Here is a 25000-nt window from a genome sequence, read left to right on the forward strand (position 1 = left end):
CTGTAGGTAATTTTTTACTGCCATAACATTCATTTCTATTACATTTTAAATTTAATTTTTTCAACTTATCAATGAATTTACTTGAGTTAAGAAGTAATAGAGGTCTAAAGTTAATGTTTTTGAGCATCTACAGCCCAACCACAGTGGACATGCCCAATCTCGTCTGATCTTGGAAACTATGCAGTGTTGGGCCTGGTTAGTACTTGGATGGGAGACCACCTGGGAATACCAGGAGCTGTAGGTAATTTTCTACTGCCATAACATTCTTTTCTATTACATTTTACATTTAATTTTTCAACTTTTCATTGAATTTACTTGAGTTAAGAAGTAAAAGAGGTCTAAAGTTAATGTTTTTGAGCACCTACAGCCAAACCACACAGGACATGCCCAATCTCGTCAGATCTTGGAAGCTATGCAGTGTTGGGCCTGGTTAGTACTTGGATGGGAGACCACCTGGGAATACCAGGTGCTGTAGGTAATTTTATATAGCCATAAAATTGTTATCTATTACATTTTACATTACATTTTTTACAACTTATCAATGAATTTACTTGAGTTAAGAAGTAAATAAGGTCTAAAGTTAATTTTTTTGAGTGCCTACAGCCAAACCACACCGGACATGCCCAATCTCGTCTGATCTGGGAAACTATGCAGTGTTGGGCCTGGTTAGTACTTGAATGGTAGACAACCTGGGAATACCAGGTGCTGTAGGTAATTTTAAAATGCAATAACATTCTTTTCTATTATATTTTACATTTAATTTTTTCAACTTATCAATGAATTTACTTGAGTTAAGAAGTAAAAGATGTCTAAAGTTAATGTTTTTGAGAACCTACAGTCAAACCACACTGGACATGCCCAATCTCATCTGATCTTGGAAGCTATGCAGTGTTGGGCCTGGTTAGTACTTGGATGGGAGACCACCTAGGAATCCCAGGTGCTGTAGGTAATTTTATACTGCCATAACAGTCTTTTCTATTACTTTTTACATTTAATTTTTTCAACTTATCAATGAATTTACTTGAGTTAAGAAGTAATAGAGGTCTAAAGTTAATGCTTTTGAGCACCTACAGCCAAACCACACTGGACATGCCCAATCTCGTCTGATCTTGGAAGCTATGCAGTGTTGGGCCTGGTTAGTACTTGGACTGGAGACCACCTGGGAATACCAGGGGCTGTAGGTAATTTTATATAGCCATAACATTCTTTTCTATTACATTTTACATTACATTTTTTCAACTTATCAATGAATTTACTTGAGTTAAGAAGTAAAAGAGGTCTAAAGTTAATATTTTTGAGCGCCTACAGCCAAACCACACTGGACATGCCCAATCTCATCTGATCTTGGAAGCTATGCAGTGTTGGGATGGTTAGTACTTGTATGGGAGACCACCTGGGAATACCAGGAGTTGTAGGTAATTTTATGCTGCCATAACATTCTTTTCTATTACATTTTACATTTCATTTTTCAACTTATCATTGAATTTACTTGAGTTAAGATGTAAAAGAGGTCTAAAGTTAATGTTTTTGAGCACCTACAGCCAAACCACACTGGACATGCCCAATCTCGTCTGATCTTGGAAGCTATGCAGTTTTGGGCATGGTTAGTACTTGAATGGGAGACCACCTGGGAATACCAGGTGCTGTAGGTAATTTTATACTGCCATAACATTCTTTTCTATTAAATTTTAATTTAATTTTTTCAACTTATCAATGAATTTACTTGAGTTAAGAAGTAAAAGATGTCTAAAGTTAATGTTTTTGAGCACCTACAGTCAAACCGCACTGGACATGCCCAATCTCGTCTGATCTTGGAAGCTATGCAGTGTTGGGCATGGTTAGTACTTGGATGGGAGACCACCTGGGAATACCAGGTGCTGTAGGTAATTTTTTACTGCCATAACATTCATTTCTATTACATTTTAAATTTAATTTTTTCAACTTATCAATGAATTTACTTGAGTTAAGAAGTAATAGAGGTCTAAAGTTAATGTTTTTGAGCATCTACAGCCCAACCACAGTGGACATGCCCAATCTCGTCTGATCTTGGAAACTATGCAGTGTTGGGCCTGGTTAGTACTTGGATGGGAGACCACCTGGGAATACCAGGAGCTGTAGGTAATTTTCTACTGCCATAACATTCTTTTCTATTACATTTTACATTTAATTTTTCAACTTTTCATTGAATTTACTTGAGTTAAGAAGTAAAAGAGGTCTAAAGTTAATGTTTTTGAGCACCTACAGCCAAACCACACAGGACATGCCCAATCTCGTCAGATCTTGGAAGCTATGCAGTGTTGGGCCTGGTTAGTACTTGGATGGGAGACCACCTGGGAATACCAGGTGCTGTAGGTAATTTTATATAGCCATAACATTGTTATCTATTACATTTTACATTACATTTTTTACAACTTATCAATGAATTTACTTGAGTTAAGAAGTAAATAAGGTCTAAAGTTAAATTTTTTGAGTGCCTACAGCCAAACCACACTGGACATGCCCAATCTCGTCTGATCTTGGAAGCTATGCAGTGTTGGGCCTGGTTAGTACTTGAATGGTAGACAACCTGGGAATACCAGGTGCTGTAGGTAATTTTAAAATGCAATAACATTCTTTTCTATTATATTTTACATTTAATTTTTTCAACTTATCAATGAATTTACTTGAGTTAAGAAGTAAAAGATGTCTAAAGTTAATGTTTTTGAGCACCTACAGTCAAACCACACTGGACATGCCCAATCTCATCTTATCTTGGAAGCTATGCAGTGTTGGGCCTGGTTAGTACTTGGATGGGAGACCACCTAGGATTCCCAGGTGCTGTAGGTAATTTTATACTGCCATAACAGTCTTTTCTATTCCTTTAACATTTAATTTTTTCAACTTATCAATGAATTTACTTGAGTTAAGAAGTAATAGAGGTCTAAAGTTAATGCTTTTAAGCACCTACAGCCAAACCACACTGGACATGCCCAATCTCGTCTGATCTTGGAAGCTATGCAGTGTTGGGCCTGGTTAGTACTTGGACTGGAGACCACCTGGGAATACCAGGTGCTGTAGGTAATTTTATATAGCCATAACATTCTTTTTTATTACATTTTACATTACATTTTTTTAACTTATCAATGAATTTACTTGAGTTAAGAAGTAAAAGATGTCTAAAGTTAATGTTTTTGAGCACCTACAGTCAAACCACACTGGACATGCCCAATCTCGTCTGATCTTGGAAGCTATGCAGTGTTGGGCCTGGTTAGTACTTGGATGGGAGACCACCTGGGAATACCAGGTGCTGTAGGTAATTTTATATTGCCATAACATTCTTTTCTAATACATTTTACATTTAATTTTTTCAACTTATCAATGAATTTACTTGAGTTAAGAAGTAATAGAGGTCTAAAGTTAATATTTTTGAGCACCTACAGCCAAACCACACTGGACATGCCCAATCTTGTCTGATCTTGGAAGCTATGCAGTGTTGGGCCTGGTTAGTACTTGGATGGGAGACCACCTAGGAATACCAGGTGCTGTATGTAATTTTATGCAGCCATAACATTCTTTTCTATTACATTTTACATTTAAATTTTTCAACTTATCAATGAATTTACTTGAGTTAAGAAGTAAAAGAGGTCTAAAGTTAATGTTTTTGAGCACCTACAGCCAAACCACACTGGACATGCCCAAGCTCGTCTGATCTTGGAAGCTATGCAGTGTTGGACCTGGTTAGTACTAAGATGGGAGACCACCTAGGAATCCCAGGTGCTGTAGGTAATTTTATACTGCCATAACAGTCTTTTCTATTACATTTTACATTTAATTTTTTCAACTTATCAATGAATTTACTTGAGTTAAGAAGTAATAGAGGTCTAAAGTTAATGTTTTTGAGCACCTACAGCCAAACCACACTGGACATGCCCAATCTCATCTGATCTTGGAAGCTATGCAGTGTTGGGACTGGTTAGTAATTGGATGGGAGACTACCTTGGAAACCCAGGTGCTGTAGGTAATTTTATACTGCCATAACATTCTTTTCTATTACATTTTACATATAATTTTTTCAACTTATCAATGAATTTACTTGTGTTAAGAAGTAATAGCGGTCTAAATTTAATGCTTTTGAGCACATACAGCCAAACCACAGTGGACTTGCCCAATCTCATCTGATCTTGGAAGCTATGCAGTGTTGGGTCTGGTTTGAACTTGGATGGGAGACCACCTGGGAATACCAGGAGCTATAGGTATTTTAGACAGCCAAAACATTCTTTTCTATTACATTTTACATTTCATTTTTTCAACTTATCAATGAATTTACTTGAGTTAAGAAGTAAAAGAGGTCTAAAGTTAATGTTTTTGAGCACCTACAGCCAAACCACACTGGACATGCCCAATCTCGTCTGATCTTGGAAGCTATGCAGTGTTGGTCCTGGTTAGTACTTGGACGTGAGACCACCTGGGAATACCAGGTGCTGTAGGTAATTTTATTTAGCCAAAACATTGTTTTCTATTACATTTTACATTACATTTTTTCAACTTATCAATGAATTTTCTTGAGTTAAAAAGTAAAAGAGGTCTAAAGTTAATGTTTTTGAGCGCCTACAGCCAAACCACACTGGACATGCCCAATCTCGTCTGATCTTGGAAGCTATGCAGTTTTGGGCATGGTTAGTACTTGAATGGGAGACCACCTGGGAATACCAGGTGCTGTAGGTAATTTTATACTGCCATAACATTCTTTTCTATTAAATTTTAATTTAATTTTTTCAACTTATCAATGAATTTACTTGAGTTAAGAAGTAAAAGATGTCTAAAGTTAATGTTTTTGAGCACCTACAGTCAAACCGCACTGGACATGCCCAATCTCGTCTGATCTTGGAAGCTATGCAGTGTTGGGCCTGGTTAGTACTTGGATGGGAGACCACCTGGGAATACCAGGTGCTGTAGGTAATTTTTTACTGCCATAACATTCATTTCTATTACATTTTAAATTTAATTTTTTCAACTTATCAATGAATTTACTTGAGTTAAGAAGTAATAGAGGTCTAAAGTTAATGTTTTTGAGCATCTACAGCCCAACCACAGTGGACATGCCCAATCTCGTCTGATCTTGGAAACTATGCAGTGTTGGGCCTGGTTAGTACTTGGATGGGAGACCACCTGGGAATACCAGGAGCTGTAGGTAATTTTCTACTGCCATAACATTCTTTTCTATTACATTTTACATTTAATTTTTCAACTTTTCATTGAATTTACTTGAGTTAAGAAGTAAAAGAGGTCTAAAGTTAATGTTTTTGAGCACCTACAGCCAAACCACACAGGACATGCCCAATCTCGTCAGATCTTGGAAGCTATGCAGTGTTGGGCCTGGTTAGTACTTGGATGGGAGACCACCTGGGAATACCAGGTGCTGTAGGTAATTTTATATAGCCATAAAATTGTTATCTATTACATTTTACATTACATTTTTTACAACTTATCAATGAATTTATTTGAGTTAAGAAGTAAATAAGGTCTAAAGTTAATTTTTTTGAGTGCCTACAGCCAAACCACACTGGACATGCCCAATCTCGTCTGATCTGGGAAGCTATGCAGTGTTGGGCCTGGTTAGTACTTGAATGGTAGACAACCTTGGAATACCAGGTGCTGTAGGTAATTTTAAAATGCAATAACATTCTTTTCTATTATATTTTACATTTAATTTTTTCAACTTATCAATGAATTTACTTGAGTTAAGAAGTAAAAGATGTCTAAAGTTAATGTTTTTGAGCACCTACAGTCAAACCACACTGGACATGCCCAATCTCATCTGATCTTGGAAGCTATGCAGTGTTGGGCCTGGTTAGTACTTGGATGGGAGACCACCTAGGAATCCCAGGTGCTGTAGGTAATTTTATACTGCCATAACAGTCTTTTCTATTACTTTTTACATTTAATTTTTTCAACTTATCAATGAATTTACTTGAGTTAAGAAGTAATAGAGGTCTAAAGTTAATGCTTTTGAGCACCTACAGCCAAACCACACTGGACATGCCCAATCTCGTCTGATCTTGGAAGCTATGCAGTGTTGGGCCTGGTTAGTACTTGGACTGGAGACCACCTGGGAATACCAGGTGCTGTAGGTAATTTTATATAGCCATAACATTCTTTTCTATTACATTTTACATTACATTTTTTCAACTTATCAATGAATTTACTTGAGTTAAGAAGTAAAAGAGGTCTAAAGTTAATGTTTTTGAGCGCCTACAGCCAAACCACACTGGACATGCCCAATCTCATCTGATCTTGGAAGCTATGCAGTGTTGGGATGGTTAGTACTTGTATGGGAGACCACCTGGGAATACCAGGAGTTGTAGGTAATTTTATGCTGCCATAACATTCTTTTCTATTACATTTTACATTTCATTTTTCAACTTATCATTGAATTTACTTGAGTTAAGAAGTAAAAGAGGTCTAAAGTTAATGTTTTTGAGCACCTACAGCCAAACCACACTGGACATGCCCAATCTTGTCTGATCTTGGAAGCTATGCAGTTTTGGGCATGGTTAGTACTTGAATGGGAGACCACCTGGGAATACCAGGTGCTGTAGGTAATTTTATACTGCCATAACATTCTTTTCTATTAAATTTTAATTTAATTTTTTCAACTTATCAATGAATTTACTTGAGTTAAGAAGTAAAAGATGTCTAAAGTTAATGTTTTTGAGCACCTACAGTCAAACCGCACTGGACATGCCCAATCTCGTCTGATCTTGGAAGCTATGCAGTGTTGGGCATGGTTAGTACTTGGATGGGAGACCACCTGGGAATACCAGGTGCTGTAGGTAATTTTTTACTGCCATAACATTCATTTCTATTACATTTTAAATTTAATTTTTTCAACTTATCAATGAATTTACTTGAGTTAAGAAGTAATAGAGGTCTAAAGTTAATGTTTTTGAGCATCTACAGCCCAACCACAGTGGACATGCCCAATCTCGTCTGATCTTGGAAACTATGCAGTGTTGGGCATGGTTAGTACTTGGATGGGAGACCACCTGGGAATACCAGGAGCTGTAGGTAATTTTCTACTGCCATAACATTCTTTTCTATTACATTTTACATTTAATTTTTCAACTTTTCATTGAATTTACTTGAGTTAAGAAGTAAAAGAGGTCTAAAGTTAATGTTTTTGAGCACCTACAGCCAAACCACACAGGACATGCCCAATCTCGTCAGATCTTGGAAGCTATGCAGTGTTGGGCCTGGTTAGTACTTGGATGGGAGACCACCTGGGAATACCAGGTGCTGTAGGTAATTTTATATAGCCATAACATTGTTATCTATTACATTTTACATTACATTTTTTACAACTTATCAATGAATTTACTTGAGTTAAGAAGTAAATAAGGTCTAAAGTTAAATTTTTTGAGTGCCTACAGCCAAACCACACTGGACATGCCCAATCTCGTCTGATCTTGGAAGCTATGCAGTGTTGGGCCTGGTTAGTACTTGAATGGTAGACAACCTGGGAATACCAGGTGCTGTAGGTAATTTTAAAATGCAATAACATTCTTTTCTATTATATTTTACATTTAATTTTTTCAACTTATCAATGAATTTACTTGAGTTAAGAAGTAAAAGATGTCTAAAGTTAATGTTTTTGAGCACCTACAGTCAAACCACACTGGACATGCCCAATCTCATCTTATCTTGGAAGCTATGCAGTGTTGGGCCTGGTTAGTACTTGGATGGGAGACCACCTAGGATTCCCAGGTGCTGTAGGTATTTTTATACTGCCATAACAGTCTTTTCTATTCCTTTAACATTTAATTTTTTCAACTTATCAATGAATTTACTTGAGTTAAGAAGTAATAGAGGTCTAAAGTTAATGCTTTTAAGCACCTACAGCCAAACCACACTGGACATGCCCAATCTCGTCTGATCTTGGAAGCTATGCAGTGTTGGGCCTGGTTAGTACTTGGACTGGAGACCACCTGGGAATACCAGGTGCTGTAGGTAATTTTATATAGCCATAACATTTTTTTTTAATTACATTTTACATTACATTTTTTTAACTTATCAATGAATTTACTTGAGTTAAGAAGTAAAAGATGTCTAAAGTTAATGTTTTTGAGCACCTACAGTCAAACCACACTGGACATGCCCAATCTCGTCTGATCTTGGAAGCTATGCAGTGTTGGGCCTGGTTAGTACTTGGATGGGAGACCACCTGGGAATACCAGGTGCTGTAGGTAATTTTATATTGCCATAACATTCTTTTCTAATACATTTTACATTTAATTTTTTCAACTTATCAATGAATTTACTTGAGTTAAGAAGTAATAGAGGTCTAAAGTTAATATTTTTGAGCACCTACAGCCAAACCACACTGGACATGCCCAATCTTGTCTGATCTTGGAAGCTATGCAGTGTTGGGCCTGGTTAGTACTTGGATGGGAGACCACCTAGGAATACCAGGTGCTGTATGTAATTTTATGCAGCCATAACATTCTTTTCTATTACATTTTACATTTAAATTTTTCAACTTATCAATGAATTTACTTGAGTTAAGAAGTAAAAGAGGTCTAAAGTTAATGTTTTTGAGCACCTACAGCCAAACCACACTGGACATGCCCAAGCTCGTCTGATCTTGGAAGCTATGCAGTGTTGGACCTGGTTAGTACTAAGATGGGAGACCACCTAGGAATCCCAGGTGCTGTAGGTAATTTTATACTGCCATAACAGTCTTTTCTATTACATTTTACATTTAATTTTTTCAACTTATCAATGAATTTACTTGAGTTAAGAAGTAATAGAGGTCTAAAGTTAATGTTTTTGAGCACCTACAGCCAAACCACACTGGACATGCCCAATCTCATCTGATCTTGGAAGCTATGCAGTGTTGGGACTGGTTAGTAATTGGATGGGAGACTACCTTGGAAACCCAGGTGCTGTAGGTAATTTTATACTGCCATAACATTCTTTTCTATTACATTTTACATATAATTTTTTCAACTTATCAATGAATTTACTTGTGTTAAGAAGTAATAGCGGTCTAAATTTAATGCTTTTGAGCACATACAGCCAAACCACAGTGGACTTGCACAATCTCGTCTGATCTTGGAAGCTATGCAGTGTTGGGTCTGGTTTGTACTTGGATGGGAGACCACCTGGGAATACCAGGAGCTATAGGTAATTTTAGACAGCCAAAACATTCTTTTCTATTACATTTTACATTTCATTTTTTCAACTTATCAATGAATTTACTTGAGTTAAGAAGTAAAAGAGGTCTAAAGTTAATGTTTTTGAGCACCTACAGCCAAACCACACTGGACATGCCCAATCTCGTCTGATCTTGGAAGCTATGCAGTGTTGGGCCTGGTTAGTACTTGGACGTGAGACCACCTGGGAATACCAGGTGCTGTAGGTAATTTTATTTAGCCAAAACATTGTTTTCTATTACATTTTACATTACATTTTTTCAACTTATCAATGAATTTTCTTGAGTTAAAAAGTAAAAGAGGTCTAAAGTTAATGTTTTTGAGCGCCTACAGCCAAACCACACTGGACATGCCCAATCTCGTCTGATCTTGGAAGCTATGCAGTTTTGGGCATGGTTAGTACTTGAATGGGAGACCACCTGGGAATACCAGGTGCTGTAGGTAATTTTATACTGCCATAACATTCTTTTCTATTAAATTTTAATTTAATTTTTTCAACTTATCAATGAATTTACTTGAGTTAAGATGTAAAAGATGTCTAAAGTTAATGTTTTTGAGCACCTACAGTCAAACCGCACTGGACATGCCCAATCTCGTCTGATCTTGGAAGCTATGCAGTGTTGGGCCTGGTTAGTACTTGGATGGGAGACCACCTGGGAATACCAGGTGCTGTAGGTAATTTTTTACTGCCATAACATTCATTTCTATTACATTGTAAATTTAATTTTTTCAACTTATCAATGAATTTACTTGAGTTAAGAAGTAATAGAGGTCTAAAGTTAATGTTTTTGAGCATCTACAGCCCAACCACAGTGGACATGCCCAATCTCGTCTGATCTTGGAAACTATGCAATGTTGGGCCTGGTTAGTACTTGGATGGGAGACCACCTGGGAATACCAGGAGCTGTAGGTAATTTTCTACTGCCATAACATTCTTTTCTATTACATTTTACATTTAATTTTTCAACTTTTCATTGAATTTACTTGAGTTAAGAAGTAAAAGAGGTCTAAAGTTAATGTTTTTGAGCACCTACAGCCAAACCACACAGGACATGCCCAATCTCGTCAGATCTTGGAAGCTATGCAGTGTTGGGCCTGGTTAGTACTTGGATGGGAGACCACCTGGGAATACCAGGTGCTGTAGGTAATTTTATATAGCCATAACATTGTTATCTATTACATTTTACATTACATTTTTTACAACTTATCAATGAATTTACTTGAGTTAAGAAGTAAATAAGGTCTAAAGTTAAATTTTTTGAGTGCCTACAGCCAAACCACACTGGACATGCCCAATCTCGTCTGATCTTGGAAGCTATGCAGTGTTGGGCCTGGTTAGTACTTGAATGGTAGACAAACTGGGAATACCAGGTGCTGTAGGTAATTTTAAAATGCAATAACATTCTTTTCTATTATATTTTACATTTAATTTTTTCAACTTATCAATGAATTTACTTGAGTTAAGAAGTAAAAGATGTCTAAAGTTAATGTTTTTGAGCACCTACAGTCAAACCACACTGGACATGCCCAATCTCATCTGATCTTGGAAGCTATGCAGTGTTGGGCCTGGTTAGTACTTGGATGGGAGACCACCTAGGAATCCCAGGTGCTGTAGGTAATTTTATACTGCCATAACATTCTTTTCTATTACTTTTTACATTTAATTTTTTCAACTTATCAATGAATTTACTTGAGTTAAGAAGTAATAGAGGTCTAAAGTTAATGCTTTTGAGCACCTACAGCCAAACCACACTGGACATGCCCAATCTCGTCTGATCTTGGAAGCTATGCAGTGTTGGGCCTGGTTAGTACTTGGACTGGAGACCACCTGGGAATACCAGGTGCTGTAGGTAATTTTATATAGCCATAACATTCTTTTCTATTACATTTTACATTATATTTTTTCAACTTATCAATGAATTTACTTGAGTTAAGAAGTAAAAGAGGTCTAAAGTTAATGTTTTTGAGCGCCTACAGCCAAACCACACTGGACATGCCCAATCTCATCTGATCTTGGAAGCTATGCAGTGTTGGGATGGTTAGTACTTGTATGGGAGACCACCTGGGAATACCAGGAGTTGTAGGTAATTTTATGCTGCCATAACATTCTTTTCTATTACATTTTACATTTCATTTTTCAACTTATCATTGAATTTACTTGAGTTAAGAAGTAAAAGATGTCTAAAGTTAATGTTTTTGAGCACCTACAGCCAAACCACACTGGACATGCCCAATCTTGTCTGATCTTGGAAGCTATGCAGTTTTGGGCATGGTTAGTACTTGAATGGGAGACCACCTGGGAATACCAGGTGCTGTAGGTAATTTTATACTGCCATAACATTCTTTTCTATTAAATTTTAATTTAATTTTTTCAACTTATCAATGAATTTACTTGAGTTAAGAAGTAAAAGATGTCTAAAGTTAATGTTTTTGAGCACCTACAGTCAAACCGCACTGGACATGCCCAATCTCGTCTGATCTTGGAAGCTATGCAGTGTTGGGCCTGGTTGGTACTTGGATGGGAGACCACCTGGGAATACCAGGTGCTGTAGGTAATTTTTTACTGCCATAACATTCATTTCTATTACATTTTAAATTTAATTTTTTCAACTTATCAATGAATTTACTTGAGTTAAGAAGTAATAGAGGTCTAAAGTTAATGTTTTTGAGCATCTACAGCCCAACCACAGTGGACATGCCCAATCTCGTCTGATCTTGGAAACTATGCAGTGTTGGGCCTGGTTAGTACTTGGATGGGAGACCACCTGGGAATACCAGGAGCTGTAGGTAATTTTCTACTGCCATAACATTCTTTTCTATTACATTTTACATTTAATTTTTCAACTTTTCATTGAATTTACTTGAGTTAAGAAGTAAAAGAGGTCTAAAGTTAATGTTTTTGAGCACCTACAGCCAAACCACACAGGACATGCCCAATCTCGTCAGATCTTGGAAGCTATGCAGTGTTGGGCCTGGTTAGTACTTGGATGGGAGACCACCTGGGAATACCAGGTGCTGTAGGTAACTTTATATAGCCATAACATTGTTATCTATTACATTTTACATTACATTTTTTACAACTTATCAATGAATTTACTTGAGTTAAGAAGTAAATAAGGTCTAAAGTTAAATTTTTTGAGTGCCTACAGCCAAACCACACTGGACATGCCCAATCTCGTCTGATCTTGGAAGCTATGCAGTGTTGGGCCTGGTTAGTACTTGAATGGTAGACAACCTGGGAATACCAGGTGCTGTAGGTAATTTTAAAATGCAATAACATTCTTTTCTATTATATTTTACATTTAATTTTTTCAACTTATCAATGAATTTACTTGAGTTAAGAAGTAAAAGATGTCTAAAGTTAATGTTTTTGAGCACCTACAGTCAAACCACACTGGACATGCCCAATCTCATCTGATCTTGAAGCTATGCAGTGTTGGGCCTGGTTAGTACTTGGCTGGGAGACCACCTAGGAATCCCAGGTGCTGTAGGTAATTTTATACTGCCATAACAGTCTTTTCTATTACTTTTTACATTTAATTTTTTCAACTTATCAATGAATTTACTTGAGTTAAGAAGTAATAGAGGTCTAAAGTTAATGCTTTTGAGCACCTACAGCCAAACCACACTGGACATGCCCAATCTCGTCTGATCTTGGAAGCTATGCAGTGTTGGGCCTGGTTAGTACTTGGACTGGAGACCACCTGGGAATACCAGGTGCTGTAGGTAATTTTATATAGCCATAACATTCTTTTCTATTACATTTTACATTAAATTTTTTCAACTTATCAATGAATTTACTTGAGTTAAGAAGTAAAAGAGGTCTAAAGTTAATGTTTTTGAGCGCCTACAGCCAAACCACACTGGACATGCCCAATCTCATCTGATCTTGGAAGCTATGCAGTGTTGGGATGGTTAGTACTTGTATGGGAGACCACCTGGGAATACCAGGAGTTGTAGGTAATTTTATGCTGCCATAACATTCTTTTCTATTACATTTTACATTTCATTTTTCAACTTATCATTGAATTTACTTGAGTTAAGAAGTAAAAGAGGTCTAAAGTTAATGTTTTTGAGCACCTACAGCCAAACCACACTGGACATGCCCAATCTCGTCTGAACTTGGAAACTATACAGTGTTGGGCCTGGTTAGTACTTGGATGGGAGACCACCTGGAAATACCAGGTGCTGTAGGTAATTTTATACTGCAATAACATTCTTTTCTATTACATTTTATATTTAATTTTTTCAACTTATTAATGAATTTACTTGAGTTAAGAAGTAATAGAGGTCTAAATTTAATGCTTTTGAGCACCTACAGCCAAACCACACTGGACATGCCCAATCTCGTCTGATCTTGGAAGCTGTGCAGTGTTGGGCCTGGTTTGTACTTGGATGGGAGACCACCTGGGAATTCCAGGTCCTGTAGGTAATTTTAGACAGCCATAACATTCTTTTTTATTACATTTTACATTTAATTTTTTCAACTTATCAATGAATTTACTTGAGTTAAGAAGTAAAAGAGGTCTAAAGTTAATGTTTTTGAGCACCTACAGCCAAACCACACTGGACATGCCCAATCTCGTCTGATCTTGAAAGCTATGCAGTGTTGGGCCTGGTTAGTACTTGGATGGGAGACCACCTGGGAATACCAGGTGCTGTAGGTAATTTTATACTGGCATAACATTCTTTTCTATTACATTTTACATTTAATTTTTTCAACTTATCAATGAATTTCCGTGAGTTAAGAAGTAATAGAGGTCTAAAGTTAAGGCTTTTGAGCACCTACAGCCAATCCACACTGGACATAACCAATCTCCTCTGAACTTGGTAGCTATGCAGTGGTGGGCCTGGTTAGTACTTGGATGGGAGACCACCTTGGAATACCAGGTGCAGTAGGTAATTTTATGCAGCCATAACATTCTTTTCTATTACATTTTACATTTAGTTTTTTCAACTTATCAATGAATTTACTTGAGTAAAGAAGTAAAAGAGGTCTAAAGTTAATGTTTTTGAGCACCTACAGCCCGCCCAATCTCGTCTGATCTTGGAAGCTATGCAGTGTTGGGCCTGGTTAGTACTTGGATGGGAAACCACCTAGGAATCCCAGGTGCTGTAGGTAATTATATACTGCCATTACCATCTTTTCTATTACATTTTACATTAAATTTTTTCAACTTATCAATGAATTTACTTGAGTTAAGAAGTAATAGAGGTCTAAAGTTAATGCTTTTGAGCACCTACAGCCAAACCACACTGGACATGCCCAATCTCGTTTGATCTTGGAAGCTATGCAGTGTTGGGCCTGGTTAGTACTTGGATCAGAAACCACCTGGGAATACCAGGTGCTGTAGGTAATTTTATATAGCCATAACATTATTTTCTATTACATTTTACATTACATTTTTTCAACTTTTCAATGAATTTACTTGAGTTAAGAAGTAATAGAGGTCTAAATTTAATGCTTTTGAGCACCTACAGTCAAACCACACTGGACATGCCCAATCTTGTCTGATCTTGGAAGCTATGCAGTGTTGGGCCTGGTTAGTACTTGGATGGGAGACCACCTAGGAATACCAGGTGCTGTATGTAATTTTATGCAGCCATAACATTCTTTTCTATTACATTTTACATTTAAATTTTTCAACTTATCAATGAATTTACTTGAGTTAAGAAGTAAAAGAGGTCTAAAGTTAATGTTTTTGAGCACCTACAGCCAAACTACACTGGACATGCCCAAGCTTGTCTGATCTTGGAAGCTATGCAGTGTTGGACCTGGTTAGTACTAAGATGGGAGACCACCTAGGAATCCCAGGTGCTGTAGGTAATTTTATACTGCCATAACAGTCTTTTCTATTACATTTTACATTTAATTTTTTCAACTTATCAATGAATTTACTTGAGTTAAGAAGTAATAGAGGTCTAAAGTTAATGTTTTTGAGCACCTACAGCCAAACCACACTGGACATGCCCAATCTCATCTGATCTTGGAAGCTATGCAGTGTTGGGACTGGTTAGTAATTGGATGGGAGACTACCTTGGAAACCCAGGTGCTGTAGGTAATTTTATACTGCCATAACATTCTTTTCTATTACATTTTACATATAATTTTTTCAACTTATCAATGAATTTACTTGTGTTAAGAAGTAATAGCGGTCTAAATTTAATGCTTTTGAGCACATACAGCCAAACCACAGTGGACTTGCACAATCTCGTCTGATCTTGGAAGCTATGCAGTGTTGGGTCTGGTTTGTACTTGGATGGGAGACCACCTGGGAATACCAGGAGCTATAGGTAATTTTAGACAGCCAAAACATTCTTTTCTATTACATTTTACATTTCATTTTTTCAACTTATCAATGAATTTACTTGAGTTAAGAAGTAAAAGAGGTCTAAAGTTAATGTTTTTGAGCACCTACAGCCAAACCACACTGGACATGCCCAATCTCGTCTGATCTTGGAAGCTATGCAGTGTTGGGCCTGGTTAGTACTTGGACGTGAGACCACCTGGGAATACCAGGTGCTGTAGGTAATTTTATTTAGCCAAAACATTGTTTTCTATTACATTTTACATTACATTTTTTCAACTTATCAATGAATTTTCTTGAGTTAAAAAGTAAAAGAGGTCTAAAGTTAATGTTTTTGAGCGCCTACAGCCAAACCACACTGGACATGCCCAATCTCGTCTGATCTTGGAAGCTATGCAGTTTTGGGCATGGTTAGTACTTGAATGGGAGACCACCTGGGAATACCAGGTGCTGTAGGTAATTTTTTACTGCCATAACATTCATTTCTATTACATTGTAAATTTAATTTTTTCAACTTATCAATGAATTTACTTGAGTTAAGAAGTAATAGAGGTCTAAAGTTAATGTTTTTGAGCATCTACAGCCCAACCACAGTGGACATGCCCAATCTCGTCTGATCTTGGAAACTATGCAGTGTTGGGCCTGGTTAGTACTTGGATGGGAGACCACCTGGGAATACCAGGTGCTGTAGGTAATTTTATATAGCCATAACATTGTTATCTATTACATTTTACATTACATTTTTTACAACTTATCAATGAATTTACTTGAGTTAAGAAGTAAATAAGGTCTAAAGTTAAATTTTTTGAGTGCCTACAGCCAAACCACACTGGACATGCCCAATCTCGTCTGATCTTGGAAGCTATGCAGTGTTGGGCCTGGTTAGTACTTGAATGGTAGACAAACTGGGAATACCAGGTGCTGTAGGTAATTTTAAAATGCAATAACATTCTTTTCTATTATATTTTACATTTAATTTTTTCAACTTATCAATGAATTTACTTGAGTTAAGAAGTAAAAGATGTCTAAAGTTAATGTTTTTGAGCACCTACAGTCAAACCACACTGGACATGCCCAATCTCATCTGATCTTGGAAGCTATGCAGTGTTGGGCCTGGTTAGTACTTGGATGGGAGACCACCTAGGAATCCCAGGTGCTGTAGGTAATTTTATACTGCCATAACAGTCTTTTCTATTACTTTTTACATTTAATTTTTTCAACTTATCAATGAATTTACTTGAGTTAAGAAGTAATAGAGGTCTAAAGTTAATGCTTTTGAGCACCTACAGCCAAACCACACTGGACATGCCCAATCTCGTCTGATCTTGGAAGCTATGCAGTGTTGGGCCTGGTTAGTACTTGGACTGGAGACCACCTGGGAATACCAGGTGCTGTAGGTAATTTTATATAGCCATAACATTCTTTTCTATTACATTTTACATTACATTTTTTCAACTTATCAATGAATTTACTTGAGTTAAGAAGTAAAAGAGGTCTAAAGTTAATGTTTTTGAGCGCCTACAGCCAAACCACACTGGACATGCCCAATCTCATCTGATCTTGGAAGCTATGCAGTGTTGGGATGGTTAGTACTTGTATGGGAGACCACCTGGGAATACCAGGAGTTGTAGGTAATTTTATGCTGCCATAACATTCTTTTCTATTACATTTTACATTTCATTTTTCAACTTATCATTGAATTTACTTGAGTTAAGAAGTAAAAGATGTCTAAAGTTAATGTTTTTGAGCACCTACAGCCAAACCACACTGGACATGCCCAATCTTGTCTGATCTTGGAAGCTATGCAGTTTTGGGCATGGTTAGTACTTGAATGGGAGACCACCTGGGAATACCAGGTGCTGTAGGTAATTTTATACTGCCATAACATTCTTTTCTATTAAATTTTAATTTAATTTTTTCAACTTATCAATGAATTTACTTGAGTTAAGAAGTAAAAGATGTCTAAAGTTAATGTTTTTGAGCACCTACAGTCAAACCGCACTGGACATGCCCAATCTCGTCTGATCTTGGAAGCTATGCAGTGTTGGGCCTGGTTGGTACTTGGATGGGAGACCACCTGGGAATACCAGGTGCTGTAGGTAATTTTTTACTGCCATAACATTCATTTCTATTACATTTTAAATTTAATTTTTTCAACTTATCAATGAATTTACTTGAGTTAAGAAGTAATAGAGGTCTAAAGTTAATGTTTTTGAGCATCTACAGCCCAACCACAGTGGACATGCCCAATCTCGTCTGATCTTGGAAACTATGCAGTGTTGGGCCTGGTTAGTACTTGGATGGGAGACCACCTGGGAATACCAGGAGCTGTAGGTAATTTTCTACTGCCATAACATTCTTTTCTATTACATTTTACATTTAATTTTTCAACTTTTCATTGAATTTACTTGAGTTAAGAAGTAAAAGAGGTCTAAAGTTAATGTTTTTGAGCACCTACAGCCAAACCACACAGGACATGCCCAATCTCGTCAGATCTTGGAAGCTATGCAGTGTTGGGCCTGGTTAGTACTTGGATGGGAGACCACCTGGGAATACCAGGTGCTGTAGGTAACTTTATATAGCCATAACATTGTTATCTATTACATTTTACATTACATTTTTTACAACTTATCAATGAATTAACTTGAGTTAAGAAGTAAATAAGGTCTAAAGTTAAATTTTTTGAGTGCCTACAGCCAAACCACACTGGACATGCCCAATCTCGTCTGATCTTGGAAGCTATGCAGTGTTGGGCCTGGTTAGTACTTGAATGGTAGACAACCTGGGAATACCAGGTGCTGTAGGTAATTTTAAAATGCAATAACATTCTTTTCTATTATATTTTACATTTAATTTTTTCAACTTATCAATGAATTTACTTGAGTTAAGAAGTAAAAGAGGTCTAAAGTTAATGTTTTTGAGCACCTACAGCCAAACCACACAGGACATGCCCAATCTCGTCAGATCTTGGAAGCTATGCAGTGTTGGGCCTGGTTAGTACTTGGATGGGAGACCACCTGGGAATACCAGGTGCTGTAGGTAACTTTATATAGCCATAACATTGTTATCTATTACATTTTACATTACATTTTTTACAACTTATCAATGAATTAACTTGAGTTAAGAAGTAAATAAGGTCTAAAGTTAAATTTTTTGAGTGCCTACAGCCAAACCACACTGGACATGCCCAATCTCGTCTGATCTTGGAAGCTATGCAGTGTTGGGCCTGGTTAGTACTTGAATGGTAGACAACCTGGGAATACCAGGTGCTGTAGGTAATTTTAAAATGCAATAACATTCTTTTCTATTATATTTTACATTTAATTTTTTCAACTTATCAATGAATTTACTTGAGTTAAGAAGTAAAAGATGTCTAAAGTTAATGTTTTTGAGCACCTACAGTCAAACCACACTGGACATGCCCAATCTCATCTGATCTTGAAGCTATGCAGTGTTGGGCCTGGTTAGTACTTGGATGGGAGACCACCTAGGAATCCCAGGTGCTGTAGGTAATTTTATACTGCCATAACAGTCTTTTCTATTACTTTTTACATTTAATTTTTTCAACTTATCAATGAATTTACTTGAGTTAAGAAGTAATAGAGGTCTAAAGTTAATGCTTTTGAGCACCTACAGCCAAACCACACTGGACATGCCCAATCTCGTCTGATCTTGGAAGCTATGCAGTGTTGGGCCTGGTTAGTACTTGGACTGGAGACCACCTGGGAATACCAGGTGCTGTAGGTAATTTTATATAGCCATAACATTCTTTTCTATTACATTTTACATTAAATTTTTTCAACTTATCAATGAATTTACTTGAGTTAAGAAGTAAAAGAGGTCTAAAGTTAATGTTTTTGAGAGCCTACAGCCAAACCACACTGGACATGCCCAATCTCATCTGATCTTGGAAGCTATGCAGTGTTGGGATGGTTAGTACTTGTATGGGAGACCACCTGGGAATACCAGGAGTTGTAGGTAATTTTATGCTGCCATAACATTCTTTTCTATTACATTTTACATTTCATTTTTCAACTTATCATTGAATTTACTTGAGTTAAGAAGTAAAAGAGGTCTAAAGTTAATGTTTTTGAGCACCTACAGCCAAACCACACTGGACATGCCCAATCTCGTCTGAACTTGGAAACTATACAGTGTTGGGCCTGGTTAGTACTTGGATGGGAGACCACCTGGAAATACCAGGTGCTGTAGGTAATTTTATACTGCAATAACATTCTTTTCTATTACATTTTACATTTAATTTTTTCAACTTATTAATGAATTTACTTGAGTTAAGAAGTAATAGAGGTCTAAATTTAATGCTTTTGAGCACCTACAGCCAAACCACACTGGACATGCCCAATCTCGTCTGATCTTGGAAGCTATGCAGTGTTGGGCCTGGTTTGTACTTGGATGGGAGACCACCTGGGAATTCCAGGTCCTGTAGGTAATTTTAGACAGCCATAACATTCTTTTTTATTACATTTTACATTTAATTTTTTCAACTTATCAATGAATTTACTTGAGTTAAGAAGTAAAAGAGGTCTAAAGTTAATGTTTTTGAGCACCTACAGCCAAACCACACTGGACATGCCCAATCTCGTCTGATCTTGAAAGCTATGCAGTGTTGGGCCTGGTTAGTACTTGGATGGGAGACCACCTGGGAATACCAGGTGCTGTAGGTAATTTTATACTGGCATAACATTCTTTTCTATTACATTTTACATTTAATTTTTTCAACTTATCAATGAATTTCCGTGAGTTAAGAAGTAATAGAGGTCTAAAGTTAATGCTTTTGAGCACCTACAGCCAATCCACACTGGACATAACCAATCTCCTCTGAACTTGGTAGCTATGCAGTGGTGGGCCTGGTTAGTACTTGGATGGGAGACCACCTTGGAATACCAGGTGCAGTAGGTAATTTTATGCAGCCATAACATTCTTTTCTATTACATTTTACATTTAGTTTTTTCAACTTATCAATGAATTTACTTGAGTAAAGAAGTAAAAGAGGTCTAAAGTTAATGTTTTTGAGCACCTACAGCCCGCCCAATCTCGTCTGATCTTGGAAGCTATGCAGTGTTGGGCCTGGTTAGTACTTGGATGGGAAACCACCTAGGAATCCCAGGTGCTGTAGGTAATTATATACTGCCATAACAGTCTTTTCTATTACATTTTAAATTAAATTTTTTCAACTTATCAATGAATTTACTTGAGTTAAGAAGTAATAGAGGTCTAAAGTTAATGCTTTTGAGCACCTACAGCCAAACCACACTGGACATGCCCAATCTCGTTTGATCTTGGAAGCTATGCAGTGTTGGGCCTGGTTAGTACTTGGATCAGAAACCACCTGGGAATACCAGGTGCTGTAGGTAATTTTATATAGCCATAACATTATTTTCTATTACATTTTACATTACATTTTTTCAACTTTTCAATGAATTTACTTGAGTTAAGAAGTAATAGAGGTCTAAATTTAATGCTTTTGAGCACCTACAGTCAAACCACATTGGACATGCCCAATCTCGTCTGATCTTGGAAGCTATGCAGTGTTGGGCCTGGTTAGTACTTGGATGGGAGACCACCTGGGAATACCAGGTGCTGTAGGTAATTTTATGCTGCCATAACATTCTTTTCTATTACATTTTACATTTCATTTTTCAACTTATCATTGAATTTACTTGAGTTAAGAAGTAAAAGAGGTCTAAAGTTAATGTTTTTGAGCACCTACAGCCAAACCACACTGGACATGCCCAATCTCGTCTGATCTTGGAAGCTATGCAGTTTTGGGCATGGTTAGTACTTGAATGGGAGACCACCTGGGAATACCAGGTGCTGTAGGTAATTTTATACTGCCATAACATTCTTTTCTATTAAATTTTAATTTAATTTTTTCAACTTATCAATGAATTTACTTGAGTTAAGAAGTAAAAGATGTCTAAAGTTAATGTTTTTGAGCACCTACAGTCAAACCGCACTGGACATGCCCAATCTCGTCTGATCTTGGAAGCTATGCAGTGTTGGGCCTGGTTAGTACTTGGATGGGAGACCACCTGGGAATACCAGGTGCTGTAGGTAATTTTTTACTGCCATAACATTCATTTCTATTACATTTTAAATTTAATTTTTTCAACTTATCAATGAATTTACTTGAGTTAAGAAGTAATAGAGGTCTAAAGTTAATGTTTTTGAGCATCTACAGCCCAACCACAGTGGACATGCCCAATCTCGTCTGATCTTGGAAACTATGCAGTGTTGGGCCTGGTTAGTACTTGGATGGGAGACCACCTGGGAATACCAGGAGCTGTAGGTAATTTTCTACTGCCATAACATTCTTTTCTATTACATTTTACATTTAATTTTTCAACTTTTCATTGAATTTACTTGAGTTAAGAAGTAAAAGAGGTCTAAAGTTAATGTTTTTGAGCACCTACAGCCAATCCACACAGGACATGCCCAATCTCGTCAGATCTTGGAAGCTATGCAGTGTTGGGCCTGGTTAGTACTTGGATGGGAGACCACCTGGGAATACCAGGTGCTGTAGGTAACTTTATATAGCCATAACATTGTTATCTATTACATTTTACATTACATTTTTTACAACTTATCAATGAATTTACTTGAGTTAAGAAGTAAATAAGGTCTAAAGTTAAATTTTTTGAGTGCCTACAGCCAAACCACACTGGACATGCCCAATCTCGTCTGATCTTGGAAGCTATGCAGTGTTGGGCCTGGTTAGTACTTGAATGGTAGACAACCTGGGAATACCAGGTGCTGTAGGTAATTTTAAAATGCAATAACATTCTTTTCTATTATATTTTACATTTAATTTTTTCAACTTATCAATGAATTTACTTGAGTTAAGAAGTAAAAGATGTCTAAAGTTAATGTTTTTGAGCACCTACAGTCAAACCACACTGGACATGCACAATCTCATCTGATCTTGAAGCTATGCAGTGTTGGGCCTGGTTAGTACTTGGACTGGAGACCACCTGGGAATACCAGGTGCTGTAGGTAATTTTATATAGCCATAACATTCTTTTCTATTACATTTTACATTACATTTTTTCAACTTATCAATGAATTTACTTGAGTTAAGAAGTAAAAGAGGTCTAAAGTTAATGTTTTTGAGCGCCTACAGCCAAACCACACTGGACATGCCCAATCTCATCTGATCTTGGAAGCTATGCAGTGTTGGGATGGTTAGTACTTGTATGGGAGACCACCTGGGAATACCAGGAGTTGTAGGTAATTTTATGCTGCCATAACATTCTTTTCTATTACATTTTACATTTCATTTTTCAACTTATCATTGAATTTACTTGAGTTAAGAAGTAAAAGAGGTCTAAAGTTAATGTTTTTGAGCACCTACAGCCAAACCACACTGGACATGCCCAATCTCGTCTGAACTTGGAAACTATACAGTGTTGGGCCTGGTTAGTACTTGGATGGGAGACCACCTGGAAATACCAGGTGCTGTAGGTAATTTTATACTGCAATAACTTTCTTTTCTATTACATTTTACATTTAATTTTTTCAACTTATTAATGAATTTACTTGAGTTAAGAAGTAATAGAGGTCTAAAGTTAATGTTTTTGAGCACCTACAGCCAAACCACACTGGACATGCCCAATCTCGTCTGATCTTGGAAGCTATGCAGTGTTGGGCCTGGTTTGTACTTGGATGGGAGACCACCTGGGAATTCCAGGTCCTGTAGGTAATTTTAGACAGCCATAACATTCTTTTTTATTACATTTTACATTTAATTTTTTCAACTTATCAATGAATTTACTTGAGTTAAGAAGTAAAAGAGGTCTAAAGTTAATGTTTTTGAGCACCTACAGCCAAACCACACTGGACATGCCCAATCTCGTCTGATCTTGAAAGCTATGCAGTGTTGGGCCTGGTTAGTACTTGGATGGGAGACCACCTGGGAATACCAGGTGCTGTAGGTAATTTTATACTGGCATAACATTCTTTTCTATTACATTTTACATTTAATTTTTTCAACTTATCAATGAATTTCCGTGAGTTAAGAAGTAATAGAGGTCTAAAGTTAATGCTTTTGAGCACCTACAGCCAATCCACACTGGACATAACCAATCTCCTCTGAACTTGGTAGCTATGCAGTGGTGGGCCTGGTTAGTACTTGGATGGGAGACCACCTTGGAATACCAGGTGCAGTAGGTAATTTTATGCAGCCATAACATTCTTTTCTATTACATTTTACATTTAGTTTTTTCAACTTATCAATGAATTTACTTGAGTAAAGAAGTAAAAGAGGTCTAAAGTTAATGTTTTTGAGCACCTACAGCCCGCCCAATCTCGTCTGATCTTGGAAGCTATGCAGTGTTGGGCCTGGTTAGTACTTGGATGGGAAACCACCTAGGAATCCCAGGTGCTGTAGGTAATTTTATACTGCCATAACAGTCTTTTCTATTACATTTTACATTAAATTTTTTCAACTTATCAATGAATTTACTTGAGTTAAGAAGTAATAGAAGTCTAAAGTTAATGCTTTTGAGCACCTACAGCCAAACCACACTGGACATGCCCAATCTCGTTTGATCTTGGAAGCTATGCAGTGTTGGGCCTGGTTAGTACTTGGATCAGAAACCACCAGGGAATACCAGGTGCTGTAGGTAATTTTATATAGCCATAACATTATTTTCTATTACATTTTACATTACATTTTTTCAACTTTTCAATGAATTTACTTGAGTTAAGAAGTAATAGAGGTCTAAATTTAATGCTTTTGAGCACCTACAGTCAAACCACACTGGACATGCCCAATCTCGTCTGATCTTGGAAGCTATGCAGTGTTGGGCCTGGTTAGTACTTGGATGGGAGACCACCTGGGAATACCAGGTGCTGTAGGTAATTTTATACTGCCATAACATTCTTTTCTATTACATTTTACATTTAATTTCTTCAACTTATCAATGAATTTTCTTGAGTTAAGAAGTAATAGAGGTCTAAAGTTAATGTTTTTGAGCACCTACAGCCAAACCACACTGGACATGCCCAATCTCGTCTGATCTTGGAAGCTATGCAGTGTTGGGCCTGGTTAGTACTTGGATAGGAGACCTCCTGGGAATACCAGGAGCTGTAGGTAATTTTATACTGCCATAACATTCTTTTCTATTACATTTTACATTTCATTTTTCAACTTATCATTGAATTTACTTGAGTTAAGAAGTAAATGAGGTCTAAAGTTAATGTTTTTGAGCACTTCCAGCCAAACCACAGTGGACATGCCCATTCTTGTCTGATTTTGGAAGCTATGCAGTGTTGGGCCTGGTAAGTACTTGGATGGGAGACCACCTGGGAATACCAGATGCTGTAGGTAATTTTATACTGCCATAACATTCTTTTCTATTACATTTTACATTTAATTTTTTCAACTTATCAATGAATTTACTTGAGTTAAGAAGTAATAGAGGTCTAAAGTTAATGCTTTTAAACACCTACAGCCAAACCACACTGGACATGCCCAATCTC

The 25000-nt window shown here is 36.9% G+C and overlaps 7 non-coding genes and 94 pseudogenes across 7 annotated transcripts in view; all 101 read left to right on the forward strand.

The window, feature by feature from the left end:
- The window catches only part of LOC148489027 (5S ribosomal RNA), a 119-nt gene extending 110 nt beyond the window's left edge, over window positions 1-9 (forward strand). The window contains exon 1 of the ribosomal RNA XR_015870730.1: window positions 1-9. This exon is cut by the window's left edge and continues 110 nt beyond it. This is a non-coding gene — a ribosomal RNA (5S ribosomal RNA).
- A 116-nt stretch (window positions 10-125) lies between these two features.
- LOC148489028 (5S ribosomal RNA) lies at window positions 126-244 on the forward strand (annotated as a pseudogene).
- Window positions 245-359: 115 nt separating this feature from the next.
- On the forward strand, window positions 360-478 carry LOC148489029 (5S ribosomal RNA; annotated as a pseudogene).
- Window positions 479-595: 117 nt separating this feature from the next.
- Window positions 596-714, forward strand: LOC148489030 (5S ribosomal RNA; annotated as a pseudogene).
- A 116-nt stretch (window positions 715-830) lies between these two features.
- Window positions 831-949, forward strand: LOC148489031 (5S ribosomal RNA; annotated as a pseudogene).
- A 116-nt stretch (window positions 950-1065) lies between these two features.
- On the forward strand, window positions 1066-1184 carry LOC148489032 (5S ribosomal RNA; annotated as a pseudogene).
- Window positions 1185-1300: 116 nt separating this feature from the next.
- Window positions 1301-1418, forward strand: LOC148489033 (5S ribosomal RNA; annotated as a pseudogene).
- A 115-nt stretch (window positions 1419-1533) lies between these two features.
- LOC148489034 (5S ribosomal RNA) lies at window positions 1534-1652 on the forward strand (annotated as a pseudogene).
- A 115-nt stretch (window positions 1653-1767) lies between these two features.
- LOC148489035 (5S ribosomal RNA) lies at window positions 1768-1886 on the forward strand (annotated as a pseudogene).
- A 116-nt stretch (window positions 1887-2002) lies between these two features.
- LOC148489036 (5S ribosomal RNA) lies at window positions 2003-2121 on the forward strand (annotated as a pseudogene).
- A 115-nt stretch (window positions 2122-2236) lies between these two features.
- On the forward strand, window positions 2237-2355 carry LOC148489037 (5S ribosomal RNA; annotated as a pseudogene).
- A 117-nt stretch (window positions 2356-2472) lies between these two features.
- LOC148489038 (5S ribosomal RNA) lies at window positions 2473-2591 on the forward strand (annotated as a pseudogene).
- Window positions 2592-2707: 116 nt separating this feature from the next.
- On the forward strand, window positions 2708-2826 carry LOC148489039 (5S ribosomal RNA; annotated as a pseudogene).
- Window positions 2827-2941: 115 nt separating this feature from the next.
- Window positions 2942-3060, forward strand: LOC148489040 (5S ribosomal RNA; annotated as a pseudogene).
- Window positions 3061-3176: 116 nt separating this feature from the next.
- LOC148489041 (5S ribosomal RNA) lies at window positions 3177-3295 on the forward strand. The gene has a single exon (XR_015870882.1). It is a non-coding gene; the product is annotated as a 5S ribosomal RNA (ribosomal RNA).
- Window positions 3296-3411: 116 nt separating this feature from the next.
- On the forward strand, window positions 3412-3530 carry LOC148489042 (5S ribosomal RNA; annotated as a pseudogene).
- Window positions 3531-3646: 116 nt separating this feature from the next.
- On the forward strand, window positions 3647-3765 carry LOC148489043 (5S ribosomal RNA; annotated as a pseudogene).
- Window positions 3766-3881: 116 nt separating this feature from the next.
- LOC148489044 (5S ribosomal RNA) lies at window positions 3882-4000 on the forward strand (annotated as a pseudogene).
- Window positions 4001-4350: 350 nt separating this feature from the next.
- Window positions 4351-4469, forward strand: LOC148489045 (5S ribosomal RNA; annotated as a pseudogene).
- A 116-nt stretch (window positions 4470-4585) lies between these two features.
- On the forward strand, window positions 4586-4704 carry LOC148489046 (5S ribosomal RNA; annotated as a pseudogene).
- A 115-nt stretch (window positions 4705-4819) lies between these two features.
- On the forward strand, window positions 4820-4938 carry LOC148489047 (5S ribosomal RNA). The gene has a single exon (XR_015870731.1). It is a non-coding gene; the product is annotated as a 5S ribosomal RNA (ribosomal RNA).
- A 116-nt stretch (window positions 4939-5054) lies between these two features.
- LOC148489048 (5S ribosomal RNA) lies at window positions 5055-5173 on the forward strand (annotated as a pseudogene).
- A 115-nt stretch (window positions 5174-5288) lies between these two features.
- LOC148489049 (5S ribosomal RNA) lies at window positions 5289-5407 on the forward strand (annotated as a pseudogene).
- A 117-nt stretch (window positions 5408-5524) lies between these two features.
- LOC148489050 (5S ribosomal RNA) lies at window positions 5525-5643 on the forward strand (annotated as a pseudogene).
- A 116-nt stretch (window positions 5644-5759) lies between these two features.
- Window positions 5760-5878, forward strand: LOC148489051 (5S ribosomal RNA; annotated as a pseudogene).
- Window positions 5879-5994: 116 nt separating this feature from the next.
- Window positions 5995-6113, forward strand: LOC148489052 (5S ribosomal RNA; annotated as a pseudogene).
- A 116-nt stretch (window positions 6114-6229) lies between these two features.
- LOC148489053 (5S ribosomal RNA) lies at window positions 6230-6347 on the forward strand (annotated as a pseudogene).
- A 115-nt stretch (window positions 6348-6462) lies between these two features.
- LOC148489054 (5S ribosomal RNA) lies at window positions 6463-6581 on the forward strand (annotated as a pseudogene).
- A 115-nt stretch (window positions 6582-6696) lies between these two features.
- LOC148489055 (5S ribosomal RNA) lies at window positions 6697-6815 on the forward strand (annotated as a pseudogene).
- A 116-nt stretch (window positions 6816-6931) lies between these two features.
- LOC148489056 (5S ribosomal RNA) lies at window positions 6932-7050 on the forward strand (annotated as a pseudogene).
- A 115-nt stretch (window positions 7051-7165) lies between these two features.
- Window positions 7166-7284, forward strand: LOC148489057 (5S ribosomal RNA; annotated as a pseudogene).
- A 117-nt stretch (window positions 7285-7401) lies between these two features.
- LOC148489058 (5S ribosomal RNA) lies at window positions 7402-7520 on the forward strand (annotated as a pseudogene).
- Window positions 7521-7636: 116 nt separating this feature from the next.
- LOC148489059 (5S ribosomal RNA) lies at window positions 7637-7755 on the forward strand (annotated as a pseudogene).
- A 115-nt stretch (window positions 7756-7870) lies between these two features.
- Window positions 7871-7989, forward strand: LOC148489060 (5S ribosomal RNA; annotated as a pseudogene).
- Window positions 7990-8106: 117 nt separating this feature from the next.
- LOC148489061 (5S ribosomal RNA) lies at window positions 8107-8225 on the forward strand. The gene has a single exon (XR_015870884.1). It is a non-coding gene; the product is annotated as a 5S ribosomal RNA (ribosomal RNA).
- A 116-nt stretch (window positions 8226-8341) lies between these two features.
- LOC148489062 (5S ribosomal RNA) lies at window positions 8342-8460 on the forward strand (annotated as a pseudogene).
- A 116-nt stretch (window positions 8461-8576) lies between these two features.
- LOC148489063 (5S ribosomal RNA) lies at window positions 8577-8695 on the forward strand (annotated as a pseudogene).
- A 116-nt stretch (window positions 8696-8811) lies between these two features.
- LOC148489064 (5S ribosomal RNA) lies at window positions 8812-8930 on the forward strand (annotated as a pseudogene).
- Window positions 8931-9281: 351 nt separating this feature from the next.
- Window positions 9282-9400, forward strand: LOC148489065 (5S ribosomal RNA; annotated as a pseudogene).
- Window positions 9401-9516: 116 nt separating this feature from the next.
- Window positions 9517-9635, forward strand: LOC148489066 (5S ribosomal RNA; annotated as a pseudogene).
- A 115-nt stretch (window positions 9636-9750) lies between these two features.
- Window positions 9751-9869, forward strand: LOC148489067 (5S ribosomal RNA). The gene has a single exon (XR_015870734.1). It is a non-coding gene; the product is annotated as a 5S ribosomal RNA (ribosomal RNA).
- Window positions 9870-9985: 116 nt separating this feature from the next.
- On the forward strand, window positions 9986-10104 carry LOC148489068 (5S ribosomal RNA; annotated as a pseudogene).
- Window positions 10105-10219: 115 nt separating this feature from the next.
- LOC148489069 (5S ribosomal RNA) lies at window positions 10220-10338 on the forward strand (annotated as a pseudogene).
- A 117-nt stretch (window positions 10339-10455) lies between these two features.
- LOC148489070 (5S ribosomal RNA) lies at window positions 10456-10574 on the forward strand (annotated as a pseudogene).
- A 116-nt stretch (window positions 10575-10690) lies between these two features.
- Window positions 10691-10809, forward strand: LOC148489071 (5S ribosomal RNA; annotated as a pseudogene).
- A 116-nt stretch (window positions 10810-10925) lies between these two features.
- LOC148489072 (5S ribosomal RNA) lies at window positions 10926-11044 on the forward strand (annotated as a pseudogene).
- A 116-nt stretch (window positions 11045-11160) lies between these two features.
- Window positions 11161-11278, forward strand: LOC148489073 (5S ribosomal RNA; annotated as a pseudogene).
- Window positions 11279-11393: 115 nt separating this feature from the next.
- LOC148489074 (5S ribosomal RNA) lies at window positions 11394-11512 on the forward strand (annotated as a pseudogene).
- Window positions 11513-11627: 115 nt separating this feature from the next.
- Window positions 11628-11746, forward strand: LOC148489075 (5S ribosomal RNA; annotated as a pseudogene).
- A 116-nt stretch (window positions 11747-11862) lies between these two features.
- On the forward strand, window positions 11863-11981 carry LOC148489076 (5S ribosomal RNA; annotated as a pseudogene).
- A 115-nt stretch (window positions 11982-12096) lies between these two features.
- LOC148489077 (5S ribosomal RNA) lies at window positions 12097-12215 on the forward strand (annotated as a pseudogene).
- Window positions 12216-12332: 117 nt separating this feature from the next.
- Window positions 12333-12451, forward strand: LOC148489078 (5S ribosomal RNA; annotated as a pseudogene).
- A 116-nt stretch (window positions 12452-12567) lies between these two features.
- LOC148489079 (5S ribosomal RNA) lies at window positions 12568-12685 on the forward strand (annotated as a pseudogene).
- Window positions 12686-12801: 116 nt separating this feature from the next.
- On the forward strand, window positions 12802-12920 carry LOC148489080 (5S ribosomal RNA; annotated as a pseudogene).
- A 116-nt stretch (window positions 12921-13036) lies between these two features.
- Window positions 13037-13154, forward strand: LOC148489081 (5S ribosomal RNA; annotated as a pseudogene).
- Window positions 13155-13269: 115 nt separating this feature from the next.
- LOC148489082 (5S ribosomal RNA) lies at window positions 13270-13388 on the forward strand (annotated as a pseudogene).
- A 116-nt stretch (window positions 13389-13504) lies between these two features.
- Window positions 13505-13623, forward strand: LOC148489083 (5S ribosomal RNA; annotated as a pseudogene).
- Window positions 13624-13739: 116 nt separating this feature from the next.
- LOC148489084 (5S ribosomal RNA) lies at window positions 13740-13858 on the forward strand (annotated as a pseudogene).
- A 116-nt stretch (window positions 13859-13974) lies between these two features.
- LOC148489085 (5S ribosomal RNA) lies at window positions 13975-14093 on the forward strand (annotated as a pseudogene).
- Window positions 14094-14429: 336 nt separating this feature from the next.
- LOC148489086 (5S ribosomal RNA) lies at window positions 14430-14548 on the forward strand (annotated as a pseudogene).
- Window positions 14549-14664: 116 nt separating this feature from the next.
- Window positions 14665-14783, forward strand: LOC148489087 (5S ribosomal RNA; annotated as a pseudogene).
- Window positions 14784-14899: 116 nt separating this feature from the next.
- On the forward strand, window positions 14900-15018 carry LOC148489088 (5S ribosomal RNA; annotated as a pseudogene).
- Window positions 15019-15134: 116 nt separating this feature from the next.
- Window positions 15135-15253, forward strand: LOC148489089 (5S ribosomal RNA; annotated as a pseudogene).
- A 351-nt stretch (window positions 15254-15604) lies between these two features.
- LOC148489090 (5S ribosomal RNA) lies at window positions 15605-15723 on the forward strand (annotated as a pseudogene).
- Window positions 15724-15839: 116 nt separating this feature from the next.
- On the forward strand, window positions 15840-15958 carry LOC148489091 (5S ribosomal RNA; annotated as a pseudogene).
- A 116-nt stretch (window positions 15959-16074) lies between these two features.
- On the forward strand, window positions 16075-16193 carry LOC148489092 (5S ribosomal RNA; annotated as a pseudogene).
- A 117-nt stretch (window positions 16194-16310) lies between these two features.
- Window positions 16311-16429, forward strand: LOC148489093 (5S ribosomal RNA; annotated as a pseudogene).
- A 116-nt stretch (window positions 16430-16545) lies between these two features.
- On the forward strand, window positions 16546-16664 carry LOC148489094 (5S ribosomal RNA; annotated as a pseudogene).
- A 116-nt stretch (window positions 16665-16780) lies between these two features.
- Window positions 16781-16899, forward strand: LOC148489095 (5S ribosomal RNA; annotated as a pseudogene).
- A 116-nt stretch (window positions 16900-17015) lies between these two features.
- On the forward strand, window positions 17016-17133 carry LOC148489096 (5S ribosomal RNA; annotated as a pseudogene).
- Window positions 17134-17248: 115 nt separating this feature from the next.
- Window positions 17249-17367, forward strand: LOC148489097 (5S ribosomal RNA; annotated as a pseudogene).
- Window positions 17368-17482: 115 nt separating this feature from the next.
- On the forward strand, window positions 17483-17601 carry LOC148489098 (5S ribosomal RNA; annotated as a pseudogene).
- Window positions 17602-17717: 116 nt separating this feature from the next.
- Window positions 17718-17836, forward strand: LOC148489099 (5S ribosomal RNA; annotated as a pseudogene).
- A 115-nt stretch (window positions 17837-17951) lies between these two features.
- On the forward strand, window positions 17952-18070 carry LOC148489100 (5S ribosomal RNA; annotated as a pseudogene).
- Window positions 18071-18187: 117 nt separating this feature from the next.
- LOC148489101 (5S ribosomal RNA) lies at window positions 18188-18306 on the forward strand (annotated as a pseudogene).
- A 116-nt stretch (window positions 18307-18422) lies between these two features.
- LOC148489102 (5S ribosomal RNA) lies at window positions 18423-18541 on the forward strand (annotated as a pseudogene).
- A 117-nt stretch (window positions 18542-18658) lies between these two features.
- LOC148489103 (5S ribosomal RNA) lies at window positions 18659-18777 on the forward strand (annotated as a pseudogene).
- Window positions 18778-18893: 116 nt separating this feature from the next.
- LOC148489104 (5S ribosomal RNA) lies at window positions 18894-19011 on the forward strand (annotated as a pseudogene).
- A 116-nt stretch (window positions 19012-19127) lies between these two features.
- LOC148489105 (5S ribosomal RNA) lies at window positions 19128-19246 on the forward strand (annotated as a pseudogene).
- Window positions 19247-19362: 116 nt separating this feature from the next.
- On the forward strand, window positions 19363-19480 carry LOC148489106 (5S ribosomal RNA; annotated as a pseudogene).
- Window positions 19481-19595: 115 nt separating this feature from the next.
- Window positions 19596-19714, forward strand: LOC148489107 (5S ribosomal RNA; annotated as a pseudogene).
- A 116-nt stretch (window positions 19715-19830) lies between these two features.
- On the forward strand, window positions 19831-19949 carry LOC148489108 (5S ribosomal RNA; annotated as a pseudogene).
- Window positions 19950-20065: 116 nt separating this feature from the next.
- Window positions 20066-20184, forward strand: LOC148489109 (5S ribosomal RNA; annotated as a pseudogene).
- Window positions 20185-20300: 116 nt separating this feature from the next.
- Window positions 20301-20419, forward strand: LOC148489110 (5S ribosomal RNA; annotated as a pseudogene).
- A 336-nt stretch (window positions 20420-20755) lies between these two features.
- LOC148489111 (5S ribosomal RNA) lies at window positions 20756-20874 on the forward strand (annotated as a pseudogene).
- Window positions 20875-20990: 116 nt separating this feature from the next.
- Window positions 20991-21109, forward strand: LOC148489112 (5S ribosomal RNA; annotated as a pseudogene).
- Window positions 21110-21224: 115 nt separating this feature from the next.
- LOC148489113 (5S ribosomal RNA) lies at window positions 21225-21343 on the forward strand (annotated as a pseudogene).
- A 115-nt stretch (window positions 21344-21458) lies between these two features.
- On the forward strand, window positions 21459-21577 carry LOC148489114 (5S ribosomal RNA). The gene has a single exon (XR_015870736.1). It is a non-coding gene; the product is annotated as a 5S ribosomal RNA (ribosomal RNA).
- A 116-nt stretch (window positions 21578-21693) lies between these two features.
- Window positions 21694-21812, forward strand: LOC148489115 (5S ribosomal RNA; annotated as a pseudogene).
- A 115-nt stretch (window positions 21813-21927) lies between these two features.
- LOC148489116 (5S ribosomal RNA) lies at window positions 21928-22046 on the forward strand (annotated as a pseudogene).
- A 117-nt stretch (window positions 22047-22163) lies between these two features.
- Window positions 22164-22282, forward strand: LOC148489117 (5S ribosomal RNA; annotated as a pseudogene).
- Window positions 22283-22398: 116 nt separating this feature from the next.
- Window positions 22399-22516, forward strand: LOC148489118 (5S ribosomal RNA; annotated as a pseudogene).
- A 116-nt stretch (window positions 22517-22632) lies between these two features.
- LOC148489119 (5S ribosomal RNA) lies at window positions 22633-22750 on the forward strand (annotated as a pseudogene).
- Window positions 22751-22865: 115 nt separating this feature from the next.
- Window positions 22866-22984, forward strand: LOC148489120 (5S ribosomal RNA; annotated as a pseudogene).
- A 116-nt stretch (window positions 22985-23100) lies between these two features.
- Window positions 23101-23219, forward strand: LOC148489121 (5S ribosomal RNA; annotated as a pseudogene).
- Window positions 23220-23335: 116 nt separating this feature from the next.
- Window positions 23336-23454, forward strand: LOC148489122 (5S ribosomal RNA; annotated as a pseudogene).
- Window positions 23455-23570: 116 nt separating this feature from the next.
- On the forward strand, window positions 23571-23689 carry LOC148489123 (5S ribosomal RNA; annotated as a pseudogene).
- Window positions 23690-24025: 336 nt separating this feature from the next.
- On the forward strand, window positions 24026-24144 carry LOC148489124 (5S ribosomal RNA; annotated as a pseudogene).
- Window positions 24145-24260: 116 nt separating this feature from the next.
- LOC148489125 (5S ribosomal RNA) lies at window positions 24261-24379 on the forward strand. The gene has a single exon (XR_015870886.1). It is a non-coding gene; the product is annotated as a 5S ribosomal RNA (ribosomal RNA).
- A 116-nt stretch (window positions 24380-24495) lies between these two features.
- On the forward strand, window positions 24496-24614 carry LOC148489126 (5S ribosomal RNA; annotated as a pseudogene).
- A 350-nt stretch (window positions 24615-24964) lies between these two features.
- LOC148489127 (5S ribosomal RNA) overlaps window positions 24965-25000 on the forward strand; it is a 119-nt pseudogene continuing 83 nt past the window's right edge.

This window comes from Taudactylus pleione, unplaced genomic scaffold (genome assembly GCF_031769625.1).
Source record: "Taudactylus pleione unplaced genomic scaffold, aTauple2 ptg000550l, whole genome shotgun sequence".
NCBI classification, from domain to species: domain Eukaryota; kingdom Metazoa; phylum Chordata; class Amphibia; order Anura; family Myobatrachidae; genus Taudactylus; species Taudactylus pleione.